This window comes from Mixophyes fleayi, chromosome 3, assembly GCF_038048845.1.
Source record: "Mixophyes fleayi isolate aMixFle1 chromosome 3, aMixFle1.hap1, whole genome shotgun sequence".
Classification (NCBI taxonomy): Eukaryota; Metazoa; Chordata; class Amphibia; order Anura; family Limnodynastidae; genus Mixophyes; species Mixophyes fleayi.
In genome coordinates, this window is record NC_134404.1 from 114,617,145 (window position 1) to 114,641,918 (window position 24,774).

Here is a 24,774-nt window from a genome sequence, read left to right on the forward strand (position 1 = left end):
CTATGTTGGACTTTTGCCTTTATGTATCCAGCCTGCAGTTCCACTGTTCCACCTAAGGGGCCACTGTGGTACTTGGACTGTTCTCCTACCTGTCAGAGCTAAGCTCATTATTCCGGGATGCTTAGCATCTGTCTCTGGCCGATAAAAGACTGTCTGTCCCAGCAGCCTTTGCCAGTTCATCTGTAGTCATAACCTCTGCTGGTTTTCCTGTGTGTTATACTTGATTGATCTCCTGGTATAGACCTCAGCTTGTCCCTCCATTTTGGCACTGCTTCCTGGGCCTCCTTACTCTGCATTGTTGTGATTTTGCACCTGCTTGTCCCTGGTATCGTGGTGGACCGTTTGGTTTTGATCCCTGGCTTGTTTGACTCTTCTGTGTCACTGTGTCGGCAGTCTATTGCTCCCCAAGCAATCCAACAACTACAGTCGGTAGCAGCTATCTAGCTATCTGGCTCCATTGTCTGCAAATGTTACACACTGTGTCTGATCCAGTCTCCTGGCTGTCTGCCTACCTGTGCCTCGTGCCTCCTGAGTATCCTGAGTCCCTACACCCGTGACTCCTCTGGTGCTTTGTGCCTCCTGAGTATCCTGAGTCCTGAAACCCGTGACTCCTCCAGTGCTTCGTACCTCCTGAGTCCTGACATCCGTGACTCCTCCGATGCTTCGTACCTTCTGAGTATCCTAAGTCCTGACACCCATGAATTCTCTGGTGTCTCATGTTTCCTGAGTAACCGTAGTCATCCGGTGCCTCTTGGCTTATCCAGGTATCCTGACAACCGTGATTTTACCTGCATCTCCAGCCTCAGAATCAAACTTGTCATCCGACCTCTCAGCACTGACTCTTTGAACTATATCGTTGTCCATTCTCCGCATCTGTGGCTTACTGGGTTATCTTTGCTATCACTGCCATACCCGACTGACTTGCACTTACTGCTTTACAATTTATTGCTTCCTGAAACCTTTGTAATCTGTGTTTAATAAAAACCACTTTGTTCAACTCTCTCATTGGTCTTTATATTGGGAATCCTGCCATCATCACTAATATGCCAAGTCAGGTTAAAAATAGATGCAGAGGTCTTTACCGTGACTGTGATGGCTCTGGTGAGGTGTTTGTTGTTAATAGGAGGGGAGAAGGTGCTGTGAAATTCTTGATTTTCAGATTTTGGATCCATAAACCCGATCATATCATATGTTTATTACCTCCTGATACTACTATCAATAGTCTCTCTTATCCCCCATGTAGTCACTTACTCCCATATCTTCCTCTGGTTATCTATTTTATGGTGCTATACATGAGACCTATATATTATATATTATATAGACTTCATATATTAATTTTGTTTTAAAAAATTATGTTGTACTTGAGAAATACACCAAATAAGGTGTGGTCATTGCTTACAACACAGTGCCATCTTGGCAGACATGTGGGAAGGTCTTGTCTGTTGTTTAGTTTCAGAGATTGTTTAAATTGTGTCACTGAGCACTATGACCATGTAACCCTGCAATAAATGTAACCACTTATTTTGGCATCCATATAATTGCTTTGCTTGTCTCCTTGCTATTATTCTTTAATGTCACCATTTCGGAATACTATTGTAAACCAGTGGGTTTTAACTAGGGATGAGCGCACTCGGATTTATGAAATCCGAGCCCACCCGAACGTTGCGGATCCGAGTCGGATCCGAGACAGATCCGGGTATTGGCGCCAAATTCAAAAGTGAAACTGAGGCTCTGACTCATAATCCCGTTGTCGGATCTCGCGATACTCGGATCCTATAAATTCCCCGCTAGTCGCCGCCATCTTCACTCGGGCATTGATCAGGGTAGAGGGAGGGTGTGTTAGGTGGTCCTCTGTGCTGTTTAGTTCTGTGCTGTTTAGTTCTGTGCTGTTTAGTTCTGTGCTGTTTAGTTCTGTGCTGTTTAGTTCTGTGCTGTGCTGTGCTGTGCTGTGCTGTGCTGTGCTGTGTTCTGCAGTATCAGTCCAGTGGTGCTGTGTGCTGTGCTCTGTCCTTCTGAGGTCAGTGGTGCTGCTGGGTCCTGTGCTGTGTCCTGTTCAGTCCAGTGGTGCTGTGTCCTGTGCTCTGTGCTTCTAAGGGCATAGTTATTTCCCCATTATTCCCAAGTTTTTAAAAAATAAAAAAAAAGTAAAAAAAAATAAAAAATTAAAAAAAAAAAAATATATATAATAATTATAACCAAATTTGCAAAACCAATCCAGCATTATAAGTCCATTGGTACTGCAATATTACCAAGTTCACACATTCTGCAGTATCAGTCCAGTGGTGCTGTGTCCTGTGCTCTGTCCTGCTGAGTTCCGTAGTGCTGCTGGGTCCTGTGCCGTGTCCTGTTCAGTCCAGTGGTGCTGTGTCCTGTGCTCTGTGCTTCTAAGGGCATAGTTATTTCCCCATTATTCCCAAGTTTTTAAAAAATAAAAAAAAAGTAAAAAAAAATAAAAAATTTTAAAAAAAAAAATATATATAATAATTATAACCAAATTTGCAAAACCAATCCAGCATTATAAGTCCATTGGTACTGCAATATTACCAAGTTCACACATTCTGCAGTATCAGTCCAGTGGTGCTGTGTCCTGTGCTCTGTCCTGCTGAGTTCCGTAGTGCTGCTGGGTCCTGTGCCGTGTCCTGTTCAGTCCAGTGGTGCTGTGTCCTGTGCTCTGTGCTTCTAAGGGCATAGTTATTTCCCCACTATTCGCAAGTTTTTTAAAAATAAAAAAAAAGTAAAAAAAAATAAAAAATTTAAAAAAAAAAAAATATATAATAATTATAACCAAATTTGCAAAACCAATCCAGCATTATAATTTATAAGTCCATTGGTACTGCAATATTACCAAGTTCACACATTCTGCAGTATCAGTCCAGTGGTGCTGTGTCCTGTGCTCTGTCCTGCTGAGTTCCGTAGTGCTGCTGGGTCCTGTGCCGTGTCCTGTTCAGTCCAGTGGTGCTGTGTCCTGTGCTCTGTGCTTCTAAGGGCATAGTTATTTCCCCACTATTCCCAAGTTTTTTAAAAATAAAAAAAAAGTAAAAAAAAATAAAAAATTTAAAAAAAAAAAAATATATAATAATTATAACCAAATTTGCAAAACCAATCCAGCAGTATAAGTCCATTGGTACTGCAATATTACCAAGTTCACACATTCTGCAGTATCTTGTGCTACATATAATGGAGACCAAAAATTTGGAGGATAAAGTAGGGAAAGATCAAGACCCACTTCCTCCTAATGCTGAAGCTGCTGCCACTAGTCATGACATAGACGATGAAATGCCATCAACGTCGTCTTCCAAGCCCGATGCCCAATCTCGTAGTACCGGGCATGTAAAATCCAAAAAGCCCAAGTTAAGAAAAAGTAGCAAAAAGAGAAACTTAAAATCATCTGAGGAGAAACGTAAAGTTGCCAATATGCCATTTACGACACGGAGTGGCAAGGAACGGCTTAGGCCCTGGCCCGTGTTCATGACTAGTGGTTCAGCTTCACCCACGGATCTTAGCCCTCCTCCTCCTCCCCCCCCCTACAAAAAATTGAAGAGAGTTATGCTGTCAGCAACAAAACAGCAAACAACTCTGCCTTCTAAAGAGAAATTATCACAAATCCCCAAGGCGAGTCCAAGGGTGTTGGTGGTTGTCAAGCCTGACCTTCCCATCACTGTACGGGAAGAGGTGGCTCGGGAGGAGGCTATTGATGATGTAGCTGGCGCTGTGGATGAACTTGATGATGAGGATGGTGATGTGGTTATTGTAAATGAGGCACCAGGGGGGGAAACAGCTGATGTCCATGGGATGAAAAAGCCCATCGTCATGCCTGGTCAGAAGACCAAAAAATGCACCTCTTCGGTCTGGAGTTATTTTTATCCAAATCCAGACAACCAATGTATGGCAATATGTAGCTTATGTAAAGCTCAAATAAGCAGGGGTAAGGATCTTGCCCACCTAGGAACATCCTCCCTTATACGTCACCTGAATAACCTTCATAGTTCAGTGGTTAGTTCAGGAACTGGGGCTAGGACCCTCATCGGTACAGGGACACCTAAATCCCGTGGTCCAGTTGGATACACACCAGCAACACCCTCCTCGTCAACTTCCTCCACAATCTCCATCAGATTCAGTCCTGCAGCCCAAGTCAGCAGCCAGACTGAGTCCTCCTCAATACGGGATTCATCCGAGGAATCCTGCAGCGGTACGCCTACTACTGCCACTGCTGCTGTTGCTGCTGTTAGTCGGTCATCTTCCCAGAGGGGAAGTCGTAAGACCGCTAAGTCTTTCACAGAACAATTGACCGTCCAACAGTCGTTTGCCATGACCACCAAATACGATAGTAGTCACCCTATTGCAAAGCGTATAACTGCGGCTGTAACTGCAATGTTGGTGTTAGACGTGCGCCCGGTGTCCGCCATCAGTGGAGTGGGATTTAGAGGGTTGATGGAGGTATTGTGTCCCCGGTACCAAATCCCCTCGAGATTCCACTTCACTAGGCAGGCGATACCAAAAATGTACAGAGAAGTACGATCAAGTGTCCTCAGTGCTCTTAAAAATGCGGTTGTACCCACTGTCCACTTAACCACGGACATGTGGACAAGTGGTTCTGGGCAAACGAAGGACTATATGACTGTGACAGCCCACTGGGTAGATGCATCCCCTTCCGCAGCAACAGCAACAGCTGCATCAGTAGCAGCATCTACAAAATGGCTGCTCATGCAAAGGCAGGCAACATTGTGCATTACAGGCTTTAATAAGAGGCACAACGCTGACAACATATTAGAGAAAATGAGGGAAATTATCTCCCAGTGGCTTACCCCACTTAGACTCTCATGGGGATTTGTGGTGTCAGACAATGCCAGTAACATTGTGCGGGCATTAAATATGGGCAATTTCCAGCACGTCCCATGTTTTGCCCACACCATTAATTTGGTGGTGCAGCATTACCTCAAGAGTGACAGGGGTGTGCAGGAGATGCTTGCGGTGGCGCGCAAAATTGCTGGACACTTTCGGCATTCAGCCAGTGCCTACCGCAGACTAGAGGCACATCAAAAAAGCATGAACCTGCCCTGCCATCACCTCAAACAAGAGGTTGTGACGCGCTGGAACTCCACCCTCTATATGCTGCAGAGGATGGAGGAGCAGCAAAAGGCCATTCAGGCCTACACAGCCACCTACGACATAGGCAAAGGAGTGGGGATGCGCCTCAGTCAAGCGCAGTGGAGACTGATTTCCGTGTTGTGCAAGGTTCTGCAGCCATTTGAACTTGCCACACGAGAAGTCAGTTCCGACACTGCCAGCTTGAGTCAGGTCATTCCCCTGATCAGGCTGTTGCAGAAGCAGCTGGAGAAAGAGAGGGAGGAGCTGGTAAGCCATTGCGATTACACCAAGCATGTAGCTCTTGTGGATGTAGCCCTTCGTACGCTTTGCCAGGATCCGAGGGTGGTCACTCTTTTAAAGTCAGAGGAATACATTCTGGCCACCGTGCTCGATCCTCGGTTTAAAGCGTATGTTGTGTCTCTGTTTCCGGCGGACACAAGTCTACAGCGGTGCAAAGACCTGCTGGTCAGGAGATTGTCCTCTGAAGAGGACCGTGACATGCCAACAGCTCCACCCTCATTTTCTTCCACATCTATGGCTGCGAGGAAAAAGCTCAGTTTTCCCAAAAGAGGCACTGGCGGGGATGCTGATAACATCTGGTCCGGACTGAAGGACCTGCCAACCATTGCAGACATGTCTACTCTCGCTGCATTGGATGCTGTCACAATAGAAAAAATTGTGGATGATTACTTTGCTGACACCATCCAAGTAGACATGTCAGACAGTCCATATTGTTACTGGCAGGAAAAAAAGGCAGTTTGGAAGCCCCTGTACAAACTGGCTCTATTTTACCTGAGTTGTCCCCCCTCCAGTGTGTACTCGGAAAGAGTTTTTAGTGCAGCGAGGAACCTGGTCAGTGAGCGGCGAAGGAGGTTGCTTCCTCACAATGTTGAAAAAATGATGTTTATAAAAATGAATAATCAATTCCTCAATGAAGTACAGCACTGCCCTCCAGATACTACAGAGGGACCTGTGGTTGTGGAGTCCAGCGGGGACGAATTGATAATGTGTGATGAGGAGGAAGTACACACTGTAGGGGGAGAGGAATCAGAGGTTGAGGATGAGGACGACATCTTGCCTCAGTAGAGCCTGTTTAGTCTGTACAGGGAGAGATGAATAGCTTTTTTGGTGTGGGGGCCCAAACAAACCAATCATTTCAGCCAAAGTTGTTTGGTAGGCCCTGTCGCTGAAATGATTGGTTTGTTAAAGTGTGCATGTCCTATTTCAACAACATAAGGGTGGGTGTGAGGGCCCAAGGACAATTCCATCTTGGAACTTTTTTTTGTTGCATTATATGACCAAGCAACAGTCGTTTGCCATGTTCAAAAAGTAAAACCAAATGTAAAAAAATTCAAGAAATTAAACCAAAAGTAAAATGCCGTGTCATAATTTAAAACAAGAGGTATTGACGTGCTCTAAAACTACTGTATTGTTGTTTATATTTTATAAACACTACACTTGAAAGCTTGAGTCTTTCAATAGAAAAGTAACTGTCCATTGCACGAATATTTGCAACAGGGACAATTTTAGGGTTAAGAAAGTCAACTAATAATAACACTTCGACGCTGTGTGTCTTTATAAACACTACACTTGGAAGTTGGAGGAGGTATTGTGGCCCCGGCACCAAATTTACTACCGGGGCCACTCCACTGTGCAGTCCATATTTAGGTGTATCAGATATTAAACAACGGTGACAGTTGATGCCCAATTTTTTAATTATATTGTGGCCTCGGTACCAAATTGTGTACCGGGGCCACCCCACTACGCAGTCAAGATACTTGTTTGGTGGAATTCAGACCAGTTGAGGGTTTTATTATTATATTGTGTGGACCACTCTATCTATACCACACTACAACTCTATACCACTCTATTTCCTACTTTAATTCTATTTCATACTTTAATTCTATTTCCTACTTTAATTCTATTACTAATTAATTACCATAAAGAGGAACAAAATAAACCAATTTTAGCAAAAGTATAATATGACTTAGACTTACAAACACTACACTTTAAAGATCGTGCCTTTAAATGAAAAAGTCAGTCTTCATTGCACGACTATGTGCAACAGGGACATTTTTTGGGGTTTACAAAGTCAAACAATAACACTTCGACCCTGTCTGTCTGGGGTCTCTCAATGACGAATTGTCTGTACCATGTTTGGAGGAGGTATTGTGGCCCCGGTATCAAATTGGGTACCGGGGCCACCCCACTATGCAGTCCAGATACTTGTTTGGTGGAATTCAGACACGTGGAGGGTTTTTTAATTATATTGTGGCCTCGGTACCAAATTGTGTACCGGGGCCACCACACTACGCAGTCAAGATACTTGTTTGGTGGAATTCAGACCAGTTGAGGGTTTTATTATTATATTGTGTGGACCACTCTATCTATACCACACTACAACTCTATACCACTCTATTTCCTACTTTAATTCTATTTCATACTTTAATTCTATTTCCTACTTTAATTCTATTACTAATTAATTACCATAAAGAGGAACAAAATAAACCAATTTTAGCAAAAGTATAATATGACTTAGACTTACAAACACTACACTTTAAAGATCGTGCCTTTAAATGAAAAAGTCAGTCTTCATTGCACGACTATGTGCAACAGGGACATTTTTTTGGGTTTACAAAGTCAAACAATAACACTTCGACCCTGTCTGTCTGGGGTCTCTCAATGACGAATTGTCTGTACCATGTTTGGAGGAGGTATTGTGGCCCCGGTATCAAATTGGGTACCGGGGCCACCCCACTATGCAGTCCAGATACTTGTTTGGTGGAATTCAGACACGTGGAGGGTTTTTTAATTATATTGTGGCCTCGGTACCAAATTGTGTACCGGGGCCACCACACTACGCAGTCAAGATAGATAGATGCGTATTGCGTATCATAGATAAAGTACATTCAGTGGTGTGGGGCAAATTGAAAAATATTCAAAATGCACTGACATTATCAAAAACAAGAGGTTGTCACACGCTAAAACTCCAACATGTATATGATGGAGAGGATGGAGGAGCAGCCGTATGTGTAGTGTAATGCAGATCTGTTGAAGGTTTTTTATATATTTTATTGTGGTGCCCAGTGCCCACTCCTCTACGCAGTCCAGGTACAATTATTGGTGCGAATCATAAAAGTTCAGGGTTTTTAAGATATTGTGGTGACCCACTCCTCTACGCAGTCCAGGTACAATTATTGGTGCGAATCATAAAAGTTCAGGGTTTTTAAGATATTGTGGTGACCCACTCCTCTACGCAGTCCAGGTACATTTATTGGTGCGAATCATAAAAGTTCAGGGTTTTTAAGATATTGTGGTGACCCACTCCTCTACGCAGTCCAGGTACAATTATTGGTGCGAATCATAAAAGTTCAGGGTTTTTAAGATATTGTGGTGACCCACTCCTCTACGCAGTCCAGGTACAATTATTGGTGCGAATCATAAAAGTTCAGGGTTTTTAATATATTGTGGTGACCCACTCCTCTACGCAGTCCAGGTACAATTATTGGTGCGAATCATAAAAGTTCAGGGTTTTTAAGATATTGTGGTGACCCACTCCTCTACGCAGTCCAGGTACAATTATTGGTGCGAATCATAAAAGTTCAGGGTTTTTAAGATATTGTGGTGACCCACTCCTCTACGCAGTCCAGGTACAATTATTGGTGCGAATCATAAAAGTTCAGGGTTTATAATATATTGTGGTGACCCACTCCTCTACGCAGTCCAGAAAGATACCTTGTTGCAACGTTTTGGACTAATAACTATATTGTGAGGTGTTCAGAATACACTGTAAATTAGTGGAAATGCTTGTTATTGAATGTTATTGAGGTTAATAATAGCCTAGGACTGAAAATAAGCCCAAAAACTTGATTTTTAAACTTTTTATGTTTTTTTCAAAAAAAATCCGAATCCAATACCTTAAATCCGAACCGAGACCTTTCGTCAAGTGTTTTGCGAGACAAATCCGAACCTCAAAAAAAACGAAAATCCGGATCCAAAACACAAAACACGAGACCTCAAAAGTCGCCGGTGCACATCCCTAGTTTTAACCTGTGGGTTGAGATACAAAAATGTATCCCACTACTGTTTAGGATTGCTAGCACTGATCATCTTTTATGTCAATTATTTTAGTTAATTAAATATTTAGTATGGTTTTTTATTATTCTACACAAGCATATTGTTTCTTTTCTATTATAGTCCAATCAGGTTTGAATACTAGTAGCAATATAATTAAAGGGCATTCTAAATCTAAGCTAATGACTAAACCATCAATCCTAAAATTAACCATGTGTTTACATCACTCCCGCCGTGTCACTTAGATGTCGTATTTGAGAAGAACAAAAGTTAACTGTGAATGGTGGATGACGAAAGTTACCGCCATGATCCTTTCTTGTTCTTCCTCTCCCGTCTTCTCATTGAAGCCAACCAGATATTCTAAATATACAAAATAGAAGTTGTGCATACTAATTTGAGCAAAGCTGCTTGATTATTTTAAAGTGCGCTTCATTTGAGGTGCAGGTGTGCCTAATGCACTTACAAGTATAATAAACCCCTTTGCATCTCTTGCGTGTTATCATGAAAACAACCAGATGGTCCTCTCTGTAGATCTTTGTTGAACACTAGAGATATCCCAGGGAGAGCCAGCTCAGTAGAATGGGCAGGTGTGTGATGTGCTCATATCACTGCTGCTAGGAGGCAATTATTTCCAGTAACGAAACATTCAAGCTGTTAAATCTCTTTTCTAAAAGTGTAAGTGCCACCTAGCAGCATTGGTCTTTACCTTTGGCAGCCTCTGATCTTTTTCCCTAAAGTATATAAACTGCTGCTAGCACATGGAAGAGGTGACAGAACCGTGCTTTGTAATACATCGTCATTTATGTATAGCAATCTGGGCAGTAGCAGACAACTTTCTTAGATGTTTTTGTTTCTACAAATAGAAATCATCACAGTTTGGCCACAACCTGTATAACATATCTCATATTATATATATTTTTTGTTTGAAAAGTGTGACAGACATTCCTTTTCTGAGTTGTCTAGACTTTATTTGCATTTTGAAATGCTGTTTTTGTTAAATATTTCCTTGTTTGCTCAAAATCAAATTCATGTGATTCAAATGTCTTTAATTATGTGCCGTCTCACTCATGTGTCCTAAATGAATCTTGCTTAATACTGTGTTCCCTTAGACAATACAAGACTATTGAATCTATACTTCAATACGTTATACGGTCATATTATTATGCTTTATTTTTATAGTGCCCACACATTATGCAGTCGGTACACTCAGGGAATGATGGTGGAAATAAGTAACACACAATGATATGAAACAGAAGATAAAGATGACCCTGCTCAGATGAGCTTACAGTCTATTTTTTTTATTACTTTTAACAGTAATAGTAATATAATAAGTGAGCTTAACCAAGCCTGACGTTCTGTTTGTATACTGCCACCACCACAATAGTTTTTAAAATAGATCTTTATTTTTACATCACAGCAACAACTGATTGTCCCCACTGGGCTCCTCTTACACTGTCACTGCCAACAATGTAGGCTCTACGCTATGGCTTACACACATGTAGCTGTCAGTGACGTAAATACCACCTTTAGCTAGGTTGTTGCCATGGATCGCACCTTAGATCTTCTGTGAAACAGGAGGCAGACAGATCAATCGCATATTTGTTATCCCTGTAAAGATTATAAGCTGCAGATTGGTATATTTCATGAGTTATATTAATTTAGTCAAAGTAGCTAAGAAAAGAATCACATTTTGCAATTATATTATAATATTTAACCCTTTTCCTCATAAATTGAAAATCTATTTGCTTGACTATGAAATTCCAATCTGTCCCGAAGAAGAAAAAAAAATTGCTTCAGTTATAGTAAAAAAATGGAAAAAAAAATTGCCAATGCTGACGCAGTGTTACTGCCTGGGGCGCACCTTTGGTATAGACCCCTGACAGGAAAATGATTAAGAGGAGAAGGGTTCAGTTATTGTTACACTTTAAGGGGGAGATTCAATTGGTCGCATTACTTTCACGAGTAACGCGGCCAATTGGATCCCCCCTTAAAGCGCACTATTACCGTTAGTACGATAGTTTCAACACTGATTGCTGCTCGCAGCTCTGAGAGCCACAAGCAGAAATACATGTTAAAATTACCGTTCGGTAGTAGTGGGCGGACTGCGTTACTTTCACGATTAATGCGGCCAATTGAACCCCCCCTAATAATTGGAGAAGCTGATGTAACTGCATTATATTGTACACGTAACCAGCAAAAGTAATGCTTTCATGTATCTGCTTTCATAACTTTCTAAGTGGAGCTCATCGTCTCTAAAGTCATAACACTATTTTTCAATCAAATAAACATTTAAGTACCAGATTGAATTGACATTTACCCGAAGGCATAACTCAAGAGGATGGCAAATGTAGGTCCAGGAACAATAAATTAAATTATCAAAAGATAGGAAAAACTATACTGAGGTAATTAGTGTAATTTAAGTCAATCTGTTGCCTATACAAAGTGAAAGCAGCCATTTTGTTGGTTGATCTAGTATTCATGACCATTCAGCCTGTGGATTAGCTAGCAACTAGTGAAATCAGTGAGGCATGCAGAAAATGAAAGGATCTCCAGAAAGAAATGTAAAACGTAAAATGTCATGTTCCACCACTCTGTCACACAAAAGAACAGAGAGCCTAGACCACACATGGGAAAGTGGCAAATGTTGCTTGTCCCCTGAGATTGCCTGGGAGTTATTTCACTGTTTACTGTCCTTGTGTTAAAGATTTAAATGGATATAGAAAATTGCAGGAGTTCTCCATAAAAATATAGACTTGGTATGTAAATCCTCAATGTTGACGTTGAACTAAACACAATACTGAAAACACTATTAAAACTTCATGTGAAAGTCTTTTATCTTTTTGATAGTGATCATCATCATCATCATCATCAACATTTATTTATATTATGCCAGCAAATTCCATAGCGCTTTACAATTGGGAACAAACATTGATAAGACAATACTGGGTAATAGTGATACAAGTATGTCATCAGTGAGGTTGCTTACCGAAAGCTGCCATATGGACCTGTTTCACATTGGAAGATACTGTGCTGCATAACTTGAGAGCTAATATAATATCATGATAATAGAAATGCTCAGCTGGACAGCTATAAGATAAAAAAAATGTTTTTGCTGCTAGCACAACTAGCTCCTTAATTCACACAGACGATTAACCTGAGGGACGGACTGTATGGTAGTATGCAATGAACTACTTGTAAACTGTAGTAACAGGTATATCACTATGAGACCTTCCTAAAAACAAAGTGATGGTAACAACACTACAGTATTTTACCTGTTCACCTCACTGTTGTTCAATTTAACATGTTTAAATAATTGCTTCTTAATTATTACAGTAACGTGAGGATTGCTTCAGGCTATTTGCATTTCTAAATTATTATCATTATTTGCTATTTCTGCTAATTCCTTACCGACAGACAGTAAGGGTATTTTATTAATTGAAATCACTCTGCGATTGTCCCACAAGTGTCATCATGATGGCACATATGTGTGTGTTCTCTTGTTCTACAGAACTGTGTATGGAAGTGTGCAGCACACTAGGAAGTGTACAATTTACACAGAATGATCTGTGGACCCTTAGCAGCTCCTTTGTGTGCTGGAGAGCTGCAGATATGGAGAACTGTTTGTGCAAAATCTGTAGAATCAAAGTTTAATGTCACCAAACTAGGGGCCTGATTCATTAAGGATCTTAACTTGAAAAACTTCTTTTTTTAGTCTCCTGGACAAAACCATGTTACAATGCAAGGGGTGCAAATTCGTATTCTGTTTTGCACATAAGTTAAATACTGACTGTTTTTGCATGTAGCACACAAATATCAACTTTAAATTTCAGTGTACAAATAAGCTATCAAGTATTTGTGTGCTACATGCAAAAACAGTCAGTATTTAACTTATGTGCAAAACAGAATATTAATTTGCACCCCTTGCATTGTAACATGGTTTTGTCCAGGAGTCTGAAATAAGAAGTTTCTCAAGTTAAGATCCTTAATGAATCAGGCCCTATATATCAAAATGCACTGGCAGGGCTGGATGGAGGCTCCTTATTTTACGTGGCAGCACCGTGCTTTTAGGCAGCACTAAATGACCAGAAAGATGTACTACTTTGGAGTTGGGAAATGCAGTGTGGTCTATTTAAAGTTTACCAAGTCCTTTGTGCCACGGTGTCACAAGAAAAGGGCAATACATATAGGTAGGCTGGCATATAACAATGCATTGCAATATAAGCTATTAAAACATATGTCACCTAAAATAAAAGAATTCCCATAACTCTCAGGAGGTACATGAAAGGTGAATGGAGGTCAAATAAGCAGTTCATTGGCAGAAGTACCAAAAAGATTTAATAAACGATGGAGGTGAGCTAAATGTGATCATGGGCATACTCAGTAGTGTAGTGGTGAAAGTCCAACCTTCCAAACAGCACAGAGGACCCTGACCATGGGTAATGGGGCTGTGATAAATATATATATATATATATATATATATATATATATATATATATATATATATGTGTGTGTACATACCTATATATATATATATATATATATATATATATATATATATATATATATATATGAGCAGTCATGCATATATAGATGTCACCCGATTGTCTTCGCTATAATATTCTGCAAACATTTAAGGAGCATTTCCTATAAATATAAATGTTCTTTGTAGCTGACATGTTTTATTGACATCTCTTGAGAATGTATGATTTTTTTTTTTATTAAATATAGGTCAGTGATTGTGGTTGATTAGTAGCACTTACAGCAATTTGTGGGAAATAATTGGCTGCCATACAAGTGATTGGACAGGAATAAATAACTGATCCAGTAATGATAGGTTAGTGTGTCCATGTCAAGATACCAGTATTTTAGATATGACTGATTAATATTATAATTGAAATGACAGTTCACTGAAATAGCATCGGCAATGATTTTCTATTTCTGAACCTAAGAATATCTGATGAGATGCAGGTTGGGATCTGTACTATAGAAATGCTGAGTGCATCCTGTGCTCATTGCTGCTTGTAAGTAGGAGAAGATCAGATGTCTCTACATGTGTGAGTGTGGTTGTGTCTCATTCTCCTTAGGTAGCACACATAGGGCTAGATTTACTAAGCTGCGGGTTTGAAAAAGTGGGGATGTTGCCTATAGCAACCAATCAGACTCTAGCTGTCATTTTGTAGAAGGTACTAAATAAATGAAAGCTAGAATCTGATTGGTTGCCATAGGCAACATCCCCACTTTTTCAAACCCGCAGCTTAGTAAATCTAGCCCATAGTGTCACACACCAACCCTGGATATATAAGCAACATAGTCACAAAATAAGTGACATTTTATATAGTTTTGAGGAGAACTAGAAACACTGACTAAAGTGGGTCATACATGCTCAATTTGGTTATTTTTGTCTAAACAGACCAACCAATGGTTATACACACCATCAAGATCTGAATTAAATATGTAAGACAGAACATGACCTCCATAGACATGTGTACAGGGTTATCATTCAACCCAGAAGTGTAGATCCATTGTAATCTATTTATATGGCCCAACAGCCAGACAACTGGATCAGTACCAACACCCACATGTGTTCATATCTAATATATATAAGCCTAGTGGCGCGTGTGTTAGTCTGTGTGTGTGTGTGGGGAAAAAAAACTAAGCTGCAGCGCGACCTGCTGGGCGGAGTTATACACTGACCTACTAAATTCTTAGTGTGTGTGGAAAAAAAACCTCAGAAAGGGCTGAAATTTGGTATACTAAGATGTTTTTAATTTGTTAATTTAATTTGTTAATTGTTAAAAGTGTTTATAAAGATTTTAAAAATATATATATATATTACTTGAAGGAGAAGTGACAGTTGGGAGTGGTTGGTGGTTGCCGGTGGTGACAGTTGGGAGTGGTTGGTGGTTGCCGGGGGTGACAGTGGGGAGTGGTTGGTGGTTGCCAGGGGTGACAGAGCGAGAGGAGTGTGATACTCAGGACCGCTGAGAGAGATCCCTGTGTCTGGATAGACATCTGGATAGATGTGTCGATAAAGATGAAGGATGAGGTGATGGAGAAAAATGATGAGGTGGTGACATGTGGACAAAACCACGTTAAAAAAGGGCGCTTGCGTCGGAAGTAACGCTCTTCCCCTGAGTAGACCTGGGCTAGGCCCAAATGCATGACAAGAACCTTTTTAACACCTTAAGTAGCTTGATTTGACTAGAATGCATGAGTATCATGCACGGGTTAACTTGTATTTATATATATATATATATATATATATATATATATATATATATATATATATATTATACATACATTAATCATCTGTCAGTTCAACTTTAGAGCACGCTCCCACTGCTGAACCACAATTTCACCAAATATTACACAGTTCAGAGAGTAATTATTTACTAATTGTTCATTTGAGCAACAATCGGGCGTGGAAAATGTTCACAGTCATCTTATTTATCACTCCGTTGGGGGCATGGTTCATGTTTTCACTATGCTAACTTTCACAATATGAGACTGATATCAACCGCCAAGAATGGTAATAGAGTGAAAAAAAACATCATATAATTAAGGTCTTCAGTTTGTGTTTCAGGTCCATTTGCAGTGTTTGTCTTCTTCCAGTGGGTGTCATTAATACATCTGGAACAGTGCAAAAGCACAGCACATTGCAAATATAATCTTACCACAGTGCCCAAGAGGTGCACGGCCTCATATTCATGGTCCATTGGATCAGACACTTTGTGATCCCCAACTGTTACGTTGTATATCTAATGAGAGTACAGGGAGAGCAGTACAGTCTTAACTTTGAGTCACGGGGTAGGGTAGTATTGAATACGGGTGTTTAAACAATAAGTGTCATTACAATGGATAATTCAATGTATCACACTATATCACACTATACATATGTTATTCTCTATGGGTCTCATTTAGAGTTGAACATAAGTCACTCTCTGAAGCGTATACTTTATTATGCTTGCACAGTTTTCAGTAGTTGCACTTGCTGCCCCGTGTGAGAATGGGGCTTACAGTGAGGGCTTGAACACGTATGTGTGGCACGTTCACTGGACATGGGTCCTATTCTGAGTAGCCTACATCTCCAGATATACCTGTGTCCAGGCTTATCTTTGTAAATACTTGACATCTGGTGTAAAGATATGTGCTGATGATGATGATGATGATGATCTCCCACGCGCACACACATTTATGCCTTAACGTCGTATATTTGGTTATTTCCTGACTGAAGAAGACTAACTATCATCTACATGGATAAGGAGAATACATTTTATCAGGTCTGGGCTGCTTGACTGTATCAATAATCCTAAACTCACCTTCTCCCTCTAGTATTATGTACCTGTGAGTTGGCCACCAATACCCTTATCCACTAAGTTGAGTTTTCCCTAGGGACGTTCTTAGGTACTATCTTTCACAGTTGATGACCAGTTCCCCCTTCCCCACTTCCCATCCCATTCTATAAAATATCTAAACATGTTTGTAATATTATAAAGATAAGATTTGAGGTTTACACATTTTCTGAATGTTTCAGTTTTACTATATCTTGCACTGTCTCCTCACTATGATTGTCTTTTATGCCCTACAATTTGTTTACAATTTGTTTACATCTATATTTGAAATTTGGAAAATAAAAAGTTTTACAAAGTTTTTTTAAAATAAAACAGGAGTAACCTCTTCCTAATAAAGTGAACCAATTCATTACTTGGAAACAGCCCAAGTCCAGGTCCTAGTAAAAAAAAATCTCGCCTGCTCGCCACTTAAAGTGGATATTCTTCTTTCTTCCAGATGGGTAATTCATTGAAAACATGAAAAACCATGTGGAGCGACGAGGACATTCAAATAGCAGAGCCGCAATGCCAGACAGCCTATCAGTATCTATTCCATATAGAACGCCTTCATTCTGATTGGTCAGAGCATGGAAAGGTTGCTCTGTATTGGTTGATAGTGGTGAGATCCCCACATAGGGTCAGCCACTAACCCGCAGTGAACCACATTCTATTACTGCAGTTCATTAATACATTTTATCAAGTAATTGCAACTTACTTTCCCTACTCAGAGGCGCACACCAAAAAAAAAACACGCGAGAGAGCGCAGCAGCTCCGATTCGGCAGCACTGTACTATACAGCAGCCGCGGCGCTGTCAAAGAAGCATCTTTGACAGCGCCGCGGCTGCTGTATAGTACAGTGCCGCTATGGTGGGCACTTAGTTAGCGGAGGTGGGGTTTCTGGAGACCCAGAAACCCCCCCTGCGTGCGCCACTGCTACTACACAAACACATGCTAGGTTTGATTTTGTCAGCAGCCAATTAACCTACCAGAACTTTTTGCGACTGTGGGAGAAAACCAGAGCACCCGATGGCAACTCACGCACGTGGAGCACATACCAGCTCCATACATTTGTACCCTTTCACAAATTCGGACATATAAACATGCTACACCTTACATTTAAAAGATTTACATTGCAATCTGAAAGAGAGTTAAAAATGTGTATTATAGAAAATTCTGGTGGTTTGTTATATATAGAATTTCCACACCGCCATATCAAAATATAAATAAATAGCATTTTATTTCTGCACGGAACACATTTCTTTCTTTGCTTTGTACTGTGTCCAATTAAATTTCTTCTTCCCCTTTTTTTGCATAGTTCCATGATAGTATGCTTTCTTTTTTTTTTTTTTTTTGTAGAAAATATTAGAAGTGAGTTGAGGATGAACTGAAATTGTAAAGTAAGTGTAAGTGTCCCTTAGAGTATTCCTGCATGGCTTATCTTTTCGCACATTCCCATTTTGTCTTGTGAGGATAGAATAGCCAATCGTGAAGAATAAAAGCTTCCGAATAGCCCAGTGGCATCCCTCATTAAACTCCTTTTATACTCTTCTTTTAAAGAAGCTGTCAAGTTCTATTCTGTGTCTGACAGGAAAGGCCAAATCTGCAGTACAGGAAGCTAGGCGCACGCACACACACACACACACACAGAAAGAAACTTTTTGTGTGACTGTTGTACCAAGCCAGCACAGTGGAAATTTCGAATCATGTAATTTACTCTGGAGGCATTTACTGTACATAGCCAATAGTAATGGTAATTTATCTCATTGTTAAAGTGAAAAGATAACCATCAGTCAGTTGTCAATTGGTCAATTGCAGAAGTGATGAAAAGAGACCGGTAGGAACAATCACGTCTGGGGCTATCTGGACTATTTGGTGTTTTTAGGAAAATATGGGTTCTGGATTCTATGGATTACAATGGAAAACTACAAGCCTCTAAATAATAAACATGCAGACACTATAAAATTAACAATTTGTGGAAATATGAACTTTGAGTTATATCTTAACTAAACTATCATAGTTTAGTTAAAATGCTACCACTTTTTATTGTTTAAAAATGTTAATGCTCAGCAGAAATGTTGAGTTTTGCTCTAACATCACGTGAATTCATTTAATTTCACAATTATTTAAAACTTGTTGCCTAGCAGCAATTTTACATTTGGTATGTGTTACACATGTAATAGTAAGAGGTGTGACACTTTTATTTGTTTTGCCTGTTCCTCAAATATTTAATTCATGTTTTGTTATGGTTCTTAAAATATATAATTCTGTGTTTTCTGAAGCACCGGTCTTTATAACTCCAGATTAGATCCCTATTAATGTTAGCTCTATTAATATTCAGCATACCAGAGGCTGCAGAAGACTGCTATGAAAACAGTGTTACATCACCATCTTCTGAATACTGTAAGGAGATACATTCATCGCGACGCTATTGTACTCGCTTCACAATTTCCCTTAACAGTTTTATTTTAATTAATCCCTTGTTCTTTTTTTAAGTGTTGCAATGTTATTGATTTTAGGTTTCTGCTCTTTTGGCTGTGGTAGGTAATAAAAAGGATTACAGGCCTCCAGAAAGATGAGATATCATCAGCCTGTAATCCAGCCCGCGGTTTCCTAGATACCGTATTGTCTATTCTGTTCCGCTATGTGAAAAATGTTGAATATCAACAATGGGTTTCAGTGCTGTATTGTTGAGTTTTGTATGAACTAATCTTCCTTCACTAAAAAAAAAAAAAAAAAAAAGAAGTACAGCTTTGGACAAAGTCTATAGCCAGTGCATTTGTAACTCCCAATGCACAGGGTCTGACTGTGCAGGCAGAAGACATTGTGCTCATTTGCTCTGCTCTTTCCTATAGTTCCCCTGCTCTCAGGTGTCTGCACCTCTTGTTTTCTTGCCACCTGTTTGGGCACTATTTCTGGGAAAGTCTCTGGACATAGCAGCTGTAGTAGGCCATGCGGAAAGAGTGTTGTCCAATGACTGGAAGGTAAGCCTGTACTGAACTCCTCTGGTGTGTCACTAGTTAACAGTAGGGGATTGTTGATGTAACTCTTTGATATCATCCTATGACTGAAAGAGCTGTAAGACAGTATCGGTAAAGTAACTGAAATATACGTATTTATTAAACGCTATATTAAATGCTTTATGCTTTTGAAGACAAAGTTAACTGTACAGCAGACAGTTATTCATGAAATACACTATTGTGTTTAATTACCAATCTCCTTGTTAAGGAGCCAGACTTTTTTTGATCATACCTGCATAAAAAATAGTAATATTATTAGTATTGAGTGTACCATAGCTATCTATTATTCCCATGAATGTCATTTAAGTAGTGTCATTAAATATTAGTTAATGTCAGCAGAGGGGGCACGGGGGTGTCAGGAAAGAGATCAGTCAATATTATAGTATAAAATATTAATTAATTCAATGTTTAACTTTACAATTAACTGTTTTAGATTTTTTTTATTTTATTTCAATTCTAGTTTCTTATTTTTTTTTCTGTGCAACTTTAAAGTTAAGCAACTAGTGACAGGTGCACAGGCTGATTTGCTGAACAGAATTGCTCTAGTATCTCACATACACATGTAATGTAATGATAAATCCATGCCTGTGCAGCTAGCCTCACATATCCTGTACGATATCAGCACTGATCTTTTACAGGTACAGCTGTAGGTTTGATACCTTTAAACATTTTAAAAGTCGTACTTCCATAAATGATTGTCTGCCAAGGTAATGACTCTGTAATGGATGCGTACAATTGAATTAGTGCCCTGCTGTAGATTGGCTATTCTTACCTCCGCACTTTAATCTCACTCTTAAAATCCATGAATTGGAAGGAAGTGCAGATAAGAGTTGCTTAAATCTGCATTTAGTGCCAGGCAATGATGGCCCCCCTATGAAACCACTTCAGATCCTGAGCTTGCGGTGGTGAGCCTGAATTTTTCCCCTTCCTTGAGCATTATTGTCAGTCAATTATGAAATGGAACTGAACCAGAAAATCTGGTACAGTCTGGTAATTAGTACAAAGAGTTTCCAGTCTAGTGTAAAGAGAGAGATGCAAGAGCCCCAGCAGCTACAGATACAGTTTTGATCAGCCTGGACACTACTTTCCCTTCTGCTTGATTACCTCTTAAGTTACTGGCTCCATCCTTAAAGGTCTGCTGCAGATGCATTGGTACTTATGGGCCTAGATTTGCTTTTCTATTGCTCTCTTTGTAAGGTGCATCCTCAATTTTTTCAATATGTCATTTTAGCTCATCGCACATTATGCCTTGCACAACAAAGAGAAAATGTATTAACACATCTTGAATTCAAGGGACAGGGAGCTAAGCACTATATTTTCAACTCTTCTGTGTATTTCCTGTATTTCCCGTATCGATTAGTTACTTCTGTGCTGTTAATGCCCCTTACTCCCACATTAAGCAGCTTCCCATGACGACAACGTAATTGCAATTATATATCAAATATCAGTAGGTGCATGTTGCTAAAGTGTTAAAAAATGCTTCTGTGTATGCTTATTAATTAATACAAAACAACATCTTTATACTATTATCAGTGATATTTCAATTACTTACAGTAATTATAGTAGTTTTAGAAATGTATAAGTGTTTTTTGGGGCTTATGGAACAAAATCTCAGCTCCACAGAACCTCCGGTCATTATCAGTAATAAATGTGGAGAGGATGCAACTGCGGTATGAGAAAATGATCACATGGGCTAAACCAATCCTTATAATAAACTACTGAAGTCCATATCATATGCATGCACTCATCATTTAAACAATCTACCTAATAAATAGCTGTGAATATGTTTCTGTATGTATTAAACATGATTCTTCTAATTAACATGTCATACTGGAAATGTAATATATTGCTGTGTAATATACACATTTATGAATAGTGTGTTCCCTGACGTGTTCACAGTCTTTAATCTTGTTTTAGACTTTTGTCTGTCCCACATAATTGATACAGGCAAGTTTGACGGGTCTCTGTTAAATATCCATGTTTTTTTTAAATATACTTTGAGTGTATTAAATTAGTGGAACAGTCTAAATTACTGATTTGGTCAACTACTTAATTCTATCTGGACATGTTCGCACAGTGTAATCTCCGGTGGTTAGGGAGGTAAACAGTGCTAGACAGCAAAGCAAGGAATGTTGACACATTGAAATGTTTCCACTCTTTGTTCCTAAGTAAACATTTGCTACATCACTGACTTTAAAGTTTGTTTTTCAAATGGATTCCCATTAGTTTCCATTGCTCTTCATCCACAGAATTTTCCTATGGCACAATCTTAGTTCTTGTAGAGGTAATTCATGTTTTCCCTGAAGCTCTTGAACAATACAAATATTCTTAAGTGTACTGGTAAGTATTTTCATATAAAAAGTCCATATGTTTGATGCTGCTTCAGAAGTGATTTATTGAATAAAGCCAGAGTAATATAGGGACATAAACCTATTTATGAATTTAAATATTTGGAAAACATATATGGCTTATCTGGTGAATTATTCCTTTATTAGAATTTAAGTTCATATTTTATAATTATTTTGTTGCTGGTTAGAGATGAAGAATCTACGATATGCATTACAACACGGAGGTTACCTTGTGTTCTGACTTGGACATGTTGATGTCTAAGTGTAACATGAAGTCCATATCCATCCGTTCGTCAAAACAGAAGTTACTGTCTACTCACGCTTGCCTCAGAGCATTTCACCAAAGTATGAAGAGAGAGGTCACACAATGTCATGTGTCAGATCAGAGTCATCTACTATCTAGCTAGGGAACGTGTGATGTCAGTGTATCAAGTGTACAGATAATTGAGTTATGGAAGGAACATTTATTGTGTTCTGAATTTAGTTTCTTCATCTTAGGCAGTAAAATAGTTCATATTAAAAAGAACAAAGATTAGCTAGCTCTATTCCTGCTAATTAGAATGCTACCCTCCCAGATACATATTAATTGCAGATTACAAAAATATGAACTTTGTTTCCATCTGTAATGTTTCTACTAGTGAAGGTACACATACTGTCCACAAAAACTGTTTTAAACTCAATTATGGCAATAATTAAAATAAACTCTTCGAAATAGGTTTCACTAATCCCAAAAAGGAATGTTTTGAACAAGTGCAGGAAAGTCGAGGATCATTTTTATTGTTGATTCCACAGTAAAGATAACTCAGCAAAGTTAGGATTAAATGGTCCTTTTCCTAATCCTGATAAGGCTGTATGGTTTTTGCAAACTGTAGAATTTAATTAGCTATATAAATGCCAGAATGACAAATAAGGTGCTATTGTCTTGATATCTCTCCAGGAATTGGTCTTTTAAAGTAAATTTGCTGTATTAATCACCTAAAAATATTTTTGATCGCTGAATTAATAGCTTCAGGCTAAACCAGGTACTCATTGGCATAGGTGATTGCCTCTTAATTACTGTATGGACGCTTTCTATTCACTCTTATTAATTCATGTTTTCTGGCAAAATCCCAAAAGGCAGCCTTCCCCTATATCTCCTAATTACTTCTGTAATTGAATTTGCCCACTTTTCAAGCCTATTTTTCTAACCTGACTATATGTATTCATTCTTTATTGTATCTGTCCTGTGTCGGTTTTCAGCAAAGCAGAATGTACATTGATTCTTTTCCCGTTTCTCATTAATTTTCAAGAGCTTTGCTACATGACTGTTTTTTTCAGCCTGTCAGTCCTATTGCTTGGTCCAAAGAAGATGCTTATTATTTAAGGTTAGGTAAAATAGACTGAAGTTAATTAATTCATTAGTAACTCCGAGCCAATTACTGCAGCCTCCGTTTACTTATGCACTTGTTAACAAGACACAAATGAGAAAAGGCCAATGACAAATGGACATCCTTCAGAAAATGACTTAGCCCAGTACAGACACTGCATCTGGGGATTTATCATGTGTATATCTAAGATGGGAGATTTTGTTCTGTTAAGTTTCAGTTACTATTTAGAGGACAATGCTACTTCATCCTGGTTGGAATAATTAAATTTGACAGTAGTTCATTTCTATGCTATGCATACCCTTTTATATCTATAGTACAACATCCCTATTAATTTATAGCTATTATCATTGTATCATGTGTGTAAATGGTATGGCTTAATTTTTTTGTGGTCTCTTTCATCTTTTCATCTATTTAAAATAATAGGATAACTACTATTATAATAACTTGTTGAAGAAAAAAATTACTAAATAAAGGATCATATTTTGACCTTGAATTGATGATTTGTTGGGAGTAGAGTGTCTGATCAGGTACATCTGGATCTCTGTACTATTTAGGTTATTTGCGGCAAAAAAAGCTTTACGCGCTATAGGAGCAGTCTTTCAGTGATGTCCCCCTTTTTTTGTAGAAAACACACTTACCATGTGAATAAATGTGTAGGGCTATCAACCGACGAGGTTCACACTAAAACTTTGTCTTCTCAACATAGCAACATGGCACCAAGTTAGTTGTCCTGCGCAACATACAGCGTAGCTACAGATGTGACACTAGAACGTTCTCTCTACACATTAATGCCCTGCAGGTACAGGTAGAATGGAGCCCCGTGTGCATTGAATGCTTTGCAAAAGACATAAAAAAAGTTTGTATGATAAGTGTAGATATGTTAGCCTAGTTAGTCCTATATAACAAAATATACAGCTCAGTGTAATATTGGTGTTATAATTTCCATGGTAAAAACTATTAGGCAAATTATTTTCGTACTAGGTCATTGGGGTGGAAGGTGGAAGTTTAAGAAGAGGAGTTGTGCGCTATCATCTGTAATACCAGCGCAGTCTCCGCACAATAGACACTATCAATCTTCTACCACTGTTGTATTCACCCATTGTAAAAGCACTCATTTAGCAACCATACATTCAGTACATTTTAAATGGAAGATGAAGCATTAAATGGTAGTACTTAGTTTCATGTTACATTAAATACTATGGATCCATTTATATTTTAAGCATGAACTGCCATGCAAATCATTTTAGGATGAGTGAATTTAATATAGGCTTATTAGCTGAAATATAGATGTCAAATACCATTTATTAATGTAAACTGCCTATAATATTACAAATTAATAACCCTTCAAGTATTTTATCAGACATGTAGAACTAAACAGAAAGAGAGGAAACCTTCACACTGTGCTGATCAGTGACTTAGAGTAAGCTCAAAGCTCTTATAAATATAAATGTCATCTGCTCCAAATCACAAATTGACTTATCTTGATTTGCCAAAATTGGCAGATATATATCCATGTGATATATCTGGCTGTTGATGTCTATGAAAAAAT

The 24,774-nt window shown here is 39.0% G+C and overlaps 1 long non-coding RNA gene across 6 annotated transcripts in view; it reads left to right on the top strand.

The window, feature by feature from the left end:
• The window catches only part of LOC142143911 (uncharacterized), a 182,475-nt gene that overhangs the window by 61,791 nt on the left and 95,910 nt on the right, over nucleotides 1–24,774 (top strand). For 5 of the 6 annotated variants that reach the window (XR_012689594.1, XR_012689595.1, XR_012689599.1 and 2 more), the window contains exon 1: nucleotides 19,282–19,474. The exons of the other annotated variant lie outside the window; for it this stretch is intronic. This is a non-coding gene — a long non-coding RNA (uncharacterized LOC142143911). Of the gene's footprint in view, nucleotides 1–19,281; nucleotides 19,475–24,774 lie in introns of those variants that run through there. 6 annotated transcript variants of the gene reach the window in all.